The sequence below is a fragment of the Schistocerca cancellata genome, chromosome 2 (assembly GCF_023864275.1).
Source record: "Schistocerca cancellata isolate TAMUIC-IGC-003103 chromosome 2, iqSchCanc2.1, whole genome shotgun sequence".
Taxonomy (NCBI): domain Eukaryota; kingdom Metazoa; phylum Arthropoda; class Insecta; order Orthoptera; family Acrididae; genus Schistocerca; species Schistocerca cancellata.
This window is the reverse complement of record NC_064627.1, coordinates 844369618-844378276: the sequence shown is the minus strand read 5'-3', so window position 1 is coordinate 844378276 and position 8659 is coordinate 844369618. Positions and strand designations below refer to the sequence as shown.

Sequence of the window (8659 nt, the reverse complement as noted above, 5' to 3'; positions counted from 1 at the left end):
CGATCTACTCTCTTCTGCAAGAAGGAAGTCAGTACCAAGACTAAGTTATCTGTGCACCGTTCAATCTTTCGACCAACTTTGTTGTATGGGAGTGAAAACTAGGTGGATTCAGGTTACCTTATCAACAAGGTTGAGGTTACGGATATGAAAGTAGCTAGGATGATTGCAGGTACTAGTAGATGGGAACAATGGCAGGAGGGTGTGCACAATGAGGAAATCAAAGAAAAACTGGGAATGAACTCTATAGATGTAGCAGTCAGGGCGAACGGGCTTAGATGGTGGGGTCATGTTACACGCATGGGAGAAGCAAGGTTACCCAAGAGACTCATGGATTCAGCAGTAGAGGGTAGGAGGAGTGGGGCAGACCGAGGAGAAGGTACCTGGATTCGGTTAAGAATGATTTTGAAGTAATAGGTTTAACATCAGAAGAGGCACCAATGTTAGCAATGAATAGGGGATCATGGAGGAATTGTATAAGGGGGGCTATGCTCCAGACTGAACGCTGAAAGGCATAATCAGTCTTAAATGATGATGATGATGATGATGAAGGCAACTCAACGGGTCACGTCCTTTTGTCTTAAGTACATAAGAGTGTTGATGATTTGGGCACGGAAGCACCGTTTTTGCTTGTTATGGTTGATTATGGGAAAGTAAAGATGGAACAGCAGGATGAAACGCTGTGGTCGTACAGTCTGTTCCCGTCTAACAGCAGTAAGATAGAAGCAGTTGATTTTAATATTCCCATATGATGACTGGATTAGCACTTTTAGTGACACATTACTTTTCTCCCTGAGGGCCTGCTGAGAGGTTTAGCATCTAACGCATGACAGCGGTTCATAGCCAAGTGGTCAGGAACTAAAAGACAGATCCTTGGGAGAATATACCAAGACAAAAATTTTCTAGCTATTATGCAGTACATATGAGACAGACGGAATAACCTCAGACTTCAATAAGAATGTAAAAATTCCAATTCCAAAGAAGCCAAGAGACAACAAGTGTGAATGTGGCTGAATCGTCTGTTTAGCAAGTCACTGATACGAAACAGTAACTCTATTACAGAAGAATGGGAGAACTAGGGAAAGCTCAGTTTGGATTCCGGAGAAATGAATAACCACACGAAGCAATTTTGATTCTGTTACCTGGGTTGGAAACTAGACTTAATAAAGTAAAACCTATATTTATAGCAGTTCTACATTTAGGGAAAGCTTTTGACAATATTGATTCAAATACTCCTAAATTTTTAAATATTCTAAAGGTAGGGGGTCAAAATAGATGGAGCGTAAGATTCTCTACATCTTGTACTGGAACCAGAATGCACTGGTAAGAGTCGAAGCACATGGGAGGGAAGCACTAACTGAGAAGAGAGTTTTAGCTGTTATTCGATGTTATTCAGTATTTACATTGTGCAAGCAGTAAAGGAAAGCAAGAAGAAATTTGGAATGGGAGCTGAAGTTCAAGGAGGAAAAGGAAAAGTTTTGAGCTTTGACGATGACAGAATTATGTCAGATATTGGAAAAGACTTTGAAGATCATTTTAACGGAATGTATTAGGTTTTTCCATATTTTAATGAACACAACATATACACATAACAGAGATTTTAGACACCCATAGTGTATTCTCCTTCACTATTTACAATAGTCTGCCAAAGCTGGAGTAGCTTCTCGATTCGGCAACTGTAGAAATCACGTGGTTTTGAGGCGAAGAACTCGTCGAGCCATGTTAGAAGTGTATTTTCATCTGGAAAGGAAGTTCCTTTATGATTGTTCGATAGAAAGCGGAAAACGCGAATATCTGAGGGAGCAAGATCAGGTGAATAAGATGGCTGTGGTACTACTTCCCAACCCAACTCCCGTATTGTGTTTTTTGTCTGTCTAGCAGAATGTGAAAGGATATTTTTGTGGAGTAGCATCATTTCACACGTTCTTCCTGATCGTTGTTCTCGGGCTGCGTCTGTAAGACGTCTAACTTGTTGACTATAAATGTCAGCAGTGATAGTTACACCTTGGGGAAGCAATTCATAGCACACCACAACATCATTGTTCCACCAGATGCATAGCATCATCTTTTGTGGATGCGTGTACGTCTTTGTGCGGGTAACTGGTGCTTTTTTTAGGCTCAACCTTTCCTTTCTTCTCATTATGTTACCATAAAGGCAACATGTCTCATCACCAGTAGTGATACAGGATAGAGATGGTCAGCGTTTTTCACGAGCCAACTCATGACGAGCAAGCGGAGATGAACATATGGCCACCCGCTGATTTCTGTGAGTTTGGTTTAGTGCATGCGGTGCACGTAACCCTATTTTTGAACTTTCCCCATTGTAAACATGAACTGTAGAAGGAGACCAAGGATTGATCAGTTCCAAGTGGATGTGTGTTGCACAGGGAACTGCATAGGATGGTGTTCAATAAAAGATCGTCTAAAATGACATCTACATTTACATCGACATCTACATGGATACTCTGCAAATCAAGTGTCTGGCAGTGGGTTCAGGGTTCATCGAACCACCTTCACAATTTTTTTATTATTCCAATCACGTATAGCGCACTGAAAGAACGAACACCTATATTTTTCCGTGCGAGATCTGATTTTCCCTATTTTATCATGGTGATCGTTCCTCCCGATGTAGGTCGGCGTTAACAAAATATTTTCGCATTCAGAGGAGAAATTTGGTGATTGTAATTTCGTGAGAAGATTCCTCCGCAACGAAAAACGACTTAGGTTTGATGATGTCCATCCCGAATGCTGTATCATTTCAGTGACAAACTCTCCCCTATTTCACGATAATACAAAACGTGCTACCTTTCTTTCAACTTTTTCGATGTACTCCGTCAATCCTATCTGGTAAGGAGCCCACACCGCGCAGCAGTATTCTAAAAGAGGACAGACAAGCGTAGTGTAGGCAGTCTCCTTAGTAGATCTGTTACATTTTCTAAGCGTCCTGCCAATAAAACGCAGTCTTCGGATAGACTTCCCCATAACATTTTCTATGTGTTCCTTCCAATTTAAGTTGTTGGCAATAGTAATTCCTAGACATATAGTTGAATCTACGGCCTCTAGATTTGACTGATTTATCTTATAACCTAAGTTGAACGAATTCCTTGTAGCACTCATGTGGATGACCTCACACTTTTCTTTATTTGCGATCAATTGCCAATTTTCGCACCACACAGATGTCTTTTCTAAATCGTTTTGCAATTTGTTTTGATCTTCTGATGACTTTGGTAATCGATAAGCGACAGCGTCAACTGTTAACAAACTAAGAAGGCTGCTCACATTGTCTCCCAAATCATTGCTATAGATAAGGAACAGGAAGGGCCTGTAACACTACCTTGGGGAACACCAGAAATCACTTTTGTTTTGCTCCATGAATTTCCGTCAGTTACTACGAACCGACCTCTCTGTCAGGAAGTAGCGAATCTAGTCACATAACTCAGACTATATTCCATAAGCACGCAATTTCACTACAAGCAGCTCGTGTGATACAGTGTCAAAAGCCTTCCGGGAATCCAAAATTACGGAATCAATTTGAGACCCCTTGTCAATGGCAATCAACACTTCATGCGAGTAAAGGGCTAGTTGTGTTTCACAAGAACGGTGTTTTCTAAACCCATGTTGACTGTGTGTCAATAGACCGCTTTCTTCGAGATAATGCATAATGTTCGAACACAATATATGTTCCAAAATCCTGCTGCTTATCGACGTTAATGATATGGGCATGTAATTTAGTGGATTACTCCTACTACTTTTCTTGAATATTGCTGTGACCTGAGTAACTTTCCAGTCTTTGGTTACGGATCTTTCGTCGAGCGAACGGTTGCATACGATTGTTAAGTATGGAACTATTGCATCAGCATACTCTGAAAGGAACCTAATTGGTATACAGTGTGGACCAGAATAGTTGCTTTTACTAAGTGATTTAAGTTGCTTCACTACTCCAATGATACCTACTTCTACCTTACTCATGTTGGCAGCTGCTCTTGATTCGAAATCTGGAATATTTACTTCGTCTTCTTTTGTGAAGACATTTCGGAAAGCTGTGTTTAGTAACTCTGCTTTGGTAGCACTTTCTTCAATAGTATCTCCATTGCTGTGGCGCAGAGAAGGCATTGATTGGGTCTTGCTGTTAGCATACTTCACATACGACCAGAATTTCATTGGATTTTCTACCAGATTTCAAGATAAATTTTCGTTTTGGAAACTATAATAAGCACCTCGCATTGAATTCCACGCTAAATTTTGAGATTCTGTAAAAGATCGCCAGTCTTGACGATTCTGCGTCTGTTTAAATTTGGCATGTTTGTTTCGTTGTTTCTGCAACAGTGTTCTGACCCGTTTTGTGTACCAAGGAAGACCAGCTCCGTCGTTTGTTAATTTATTTGGTGTAAATCTCTCAATTGCTGCTGATACTATTTCTTTGACTTCAAGCCACATCTGGTCTACACTTATATTATTAATTTGGAAGGAGTGGAGATTGTCTCTCAGGAAGGCGTCCATTGAATTTTTATCTGCTTTTTCGAACAGGTATATTTTTCGTTTATTTCTGAAGGATTTGGGGGTTACAATATTCATTCTCGCTACGACAACCCCGTGTTCACTAATCCCTGTATCCGTTTTGATGCTCGTTATTAACTCAGGATTATTTGTTGCTAAGAGGTCAAGTGTGTTTTCACAACCGTTTATTATCTGCGCGCGTTCCTGAACTAACTGCTCGAAATAATTTTCAGAGAATGCGTTCAGTACAATTTAGGATGATGTTTTATGCTTATCTTCAGAATTAGACATTTATTTTCGCCAACATATCAAGGTAAATTAAAATCGCCGCCAACTATACTTGTATGAAACCAAACTCAAGTTTTCTTTGAAACTTTTAGCAATTGTATCATCTGAATTGGGAGGTCGGTAAAAGGATTCATTTATTATTTTATTCCGTTGCCAACAATGACTTCAGCCCATACTAACTCACAGGAACTATCTTCTTTAATTTCGCGACCAGATAAACTACTTCTAACGGCAACAAACACGCCACTGCCAACCGTGTTTAGCCTATCCTGTCGGTACATCGTTAGGCTCTTCGCAAAAATTTCGACTGAGCTTATCTTCGGCTTTAGCTAGCTTTCAGTGTATCATTGCTTACTATTCGTGCTTGCAGCTCTGGTACTTTCCCAACACAGCTACGACAGTTTACAACTATTATTCCGATGGTCCCTGTATGTACGTTATATCTGTCTTCGGCCTGCACCCTTTGTGACGGAAGCTCTTTTTGTGTTTTCCCGAGACCCTCTAACTTAAAAACTGCCCAGTCCACACCACACAGCCCCTGCTACCCGTGTAGCCACCTTATGCATATAGTGGGCTCATGGCCTACTGAGCGGAACCCGAAACCCAACCACCATTTGGCGCAAGTCGAGGAAACTGCAGCCTACACTATCGCAGAACCGTCTGAGCCTCTGATTAAGACCCTCTACTCGGCTCTGTACAGAGGTCCCCAATCGGTCCTGTCGACGACTATGCTGCAAATGGTCAGCTTTGCTTTCATCTCACGGACAAGATTGGCAGCCTGTACCACTTCTGTCAGCCTCTCGAAACTAGATAGAATCTCTTCTGATCCAAAATGGCGTACATCACTGGTACCGACGTGAGAAACCACCTGCAGTTGGCTGCAGCCTGTACTCTTCATGGCATCTGGAAGAACCTGTTCCATGTCTGGAATGACTCCACCCGATATGCACACACAGTGCCAATTGGCATTCTTCCCTTTCTTGACAGCTATGTTCCTAAGGGGTCTCATAACATACCTAACGTTGGAGCTCCTAACTATCAATAATCCCACCCTCTATGATTGCCCAGATCTTGCAGGCTGAGGGGTTTCTTCTGAAACAAGACAGGCGACAGCATCTGGCTCAGTGACAGTGTCAACCACAGACAGAACTTGGAGCCTGTTTGTTAGACTGACCGGAGAGGCCTTATGTGTGGCCCCCTGGGAAGTCTTTTGTCGCCTGCTATGTCCTTGGGAGATCTCCCACTCGACCAAAGGTGAGGAGTCAACTTCAGTGAGAGCAGTAACTGAGCTCACCACTGGTGAGGACTGACTGGAGGACTCTGACGTGCTGGACGCCCATTGGATCCGCACGGCTGACCCACAACAGTGGTGCCCATCCACTCCAGCTTGTAACTGTGTAACCGAAGCTATCACAGCCTGGAGCTGAGAGCTAAGCGTCACCAACTCGGCTCACTTCCACATACAACAATCACATTTTCTATCCCTACTAAAGACAGTGGAAAATTAAACTAGCCAGATAAAAGAATTCTCGGAATGTGCTGCAGAACTCTACTGTAGATGCTGACGAAAACTCAGGAACTGTATCTAATAGATTACATTAATGTGCAGAGGTTCAAAAACCTAACTGCCGAAGCACTCAGGTGAAACTAAATAATTCCCCCTTAATTAGGAACTTGTAATATGCCACAACGTCGGTTTACTTTCCGACGCAAACGAAAACGCGAGAACTTTGGCTATAGATATTAAATTAACATGCAGGAACTGAAGAAACTAAACTATTAAGCCACACAGATGATATTATATAATTCGCTCCTTGTTAGGAACTCGTAAAAGTCACAAAATCGGTTACTTCTCTGTTGCTGCGTCTGTCTCGGCCGGATGCTGCTGCTTGACCGTCCAAGAAGAAGAAAAATATTGGCAGACAAAATAAAAAGTCTCCAATAGGAACAGAATTGAAAGTGGAAGATCTGCAGCTTGATGAAAAAAATAGGAAAAAGATAAACAAGAAGAAGAGGGAAAACAAAGTCACGGAGAAAGGAAGAAGAAACCTGGTAGGACACTTTACGATTGTCGTTCATACGGTATCTGAAGAAAAATCCAGAGAGCGAGACAAAAACCACAGTGTTGTGCAACGGTCATCTGTGAATTCATAATAATGAGGAAAAGTTACGGCCTCAGCTCGCTCAAGTGCTGTCATCACCTGCTACTGGAAAGAGAATCCAGTAAGTAGAGATAATGTACGACAAACAACTCTCCTGATTAAGCGCGAAGCTTTCGGGCTACTTACCACAGGGCCGTGGCGGTGGGATTTGCAACCGATGACCAGAACTGGAGATAATGCCTGGGAGCGCCGCTGCGACGTCAGCCGTAGGCGGCTGGCGTTATAAAGTGGCGGCACCGGGGCAGCTGCCGGCTCATACGGGACAGGGACCCCAACACGGACACAGCCGGCCAGCCCTCGCAGCAGCGAGGAAAAGCGTCAGCGCGCACCTCTCACAGCACAGTGCACATCTAACGACACGGTCAAGGTGAGTAATGACGGCATTGCGTCTGTTTCTTGTTTTTTGGACAAAAATTTCTGTAAACTATTTCTGTGTTACTTTCGACACGTTTTTGAAATCCTGTTTTTATTGTGTTTATTGATTTTTGTGTGAGCTTGTAATACTGCGCCCTTCTTCGGATTTATTTTCTCAGTTACGTTACTTTGCGACAGCGTAATGGCCCACTGGTTTCAGTAAGGTTTTAACGGAGCGTATAAATGCATTGTTATTTTCTGCATGTTTAACTGCTGTTACATTGTCCGTTATTTTTCACCGTCGGTATGAATCAGAATCGTGAAAGTTGGTCCGTATGTGTGTATTTCACTTTTGAGTCACATTTGAACGTAATGAATCCTTTCTGATTGTCCTCCATGACGAAAGGAAAAGTAAGACACTTGGGAGAAATCAAAAATGGTCTCAAAAATTATTAGAGAATAATGAGCAAAAGTAAATTAGTCTAATACATTAACGGATAGTATTAATAAACCGCTTGATGAAAATTCGTTTCAAATATCACTGCAGATTTCCTTCCTCGTACTAATCCAAGCCTGTGTTCCGTCAGTAATGACATCATGGACGGAACGTTAAATATTAATCGTCCTCCGTCAGACACAACCAACAGAAAGTACCGTACACTAGGTGATTAAAACGTCCACATGAAATTACAGTCGGAGTTTCCTCAGCTCAGTGTCTCTTCCCTGGCTTCCAAGCTCACTGTAGGCGCTACAAAACGTTCGGTGCAATAGTCTGACTTTCGTCAATGGCTTTTGAGGTTGCCCCTTGCCTCTTTTAACTCAGCACTAATTTCTCTTAGCGTCACACTTACTACTTGCTCTGAGATTTATATTTACAATAGCTCAACTTTCAAATATCTTGCGATTTGATGTGACTGTTTAGCTTTCCCCGGCGGCTATGTTCAACATATGGCTCTCCAGTATGCCACTGGACCACGTCTTGTGTCTCCCAGCCTTTCCTGCAAGTGGACAATTGTTCGACATCATAGCACGTTCTACTTTCCAATAAGCTCGCAACACACGACGATGTACTGCAACTGACTCGAGGAAATACTGTGGGACACACAAAGCATGCTGCAGCGGCACACGCGAGAGCCATGTATCTTGCGATTACATTTGCAGTACGGAACAAGTATGGTAACCAATACTCACAGAAAGTAAGCATCCTTACACTAAAATGAATTTAAAAAAAGAAGAAAAACTGACCCATAACGTCGAAAATGATTGTGGTATAGCACGTCACTCCTTGTTATTCCCTCATAAAGTAAGACATTGTAACATACTTCAGAAAATCAAGTACTCGCTGTAACAAATACTTGATT

At 42.2% G+C, this 8659-nt stretch overlaps 1 protein-coding gene across 1 annotated transcript in view; it reads left to right on the top strand.

Annotated features, from left to right (window-relative positions):
* Window positions 1-7253: 7253 nt before the first annotated feature.
* The window catches only part of LOC126148580 (sodium-independent sulfate anion transporter-like), a 76538-nt gene continuing 75132 nt past the window's right edge, over window positions 7254-8659 (top strand). The window contains exon 1 of the mRNA XM_049915765.1: window positions 7254-7311. The gene's annotated coding sequence lies outside the window, so the exon portion shown is untranslated. The remainder of the gene's footprint in view (window positions 7312-8659) is intronic.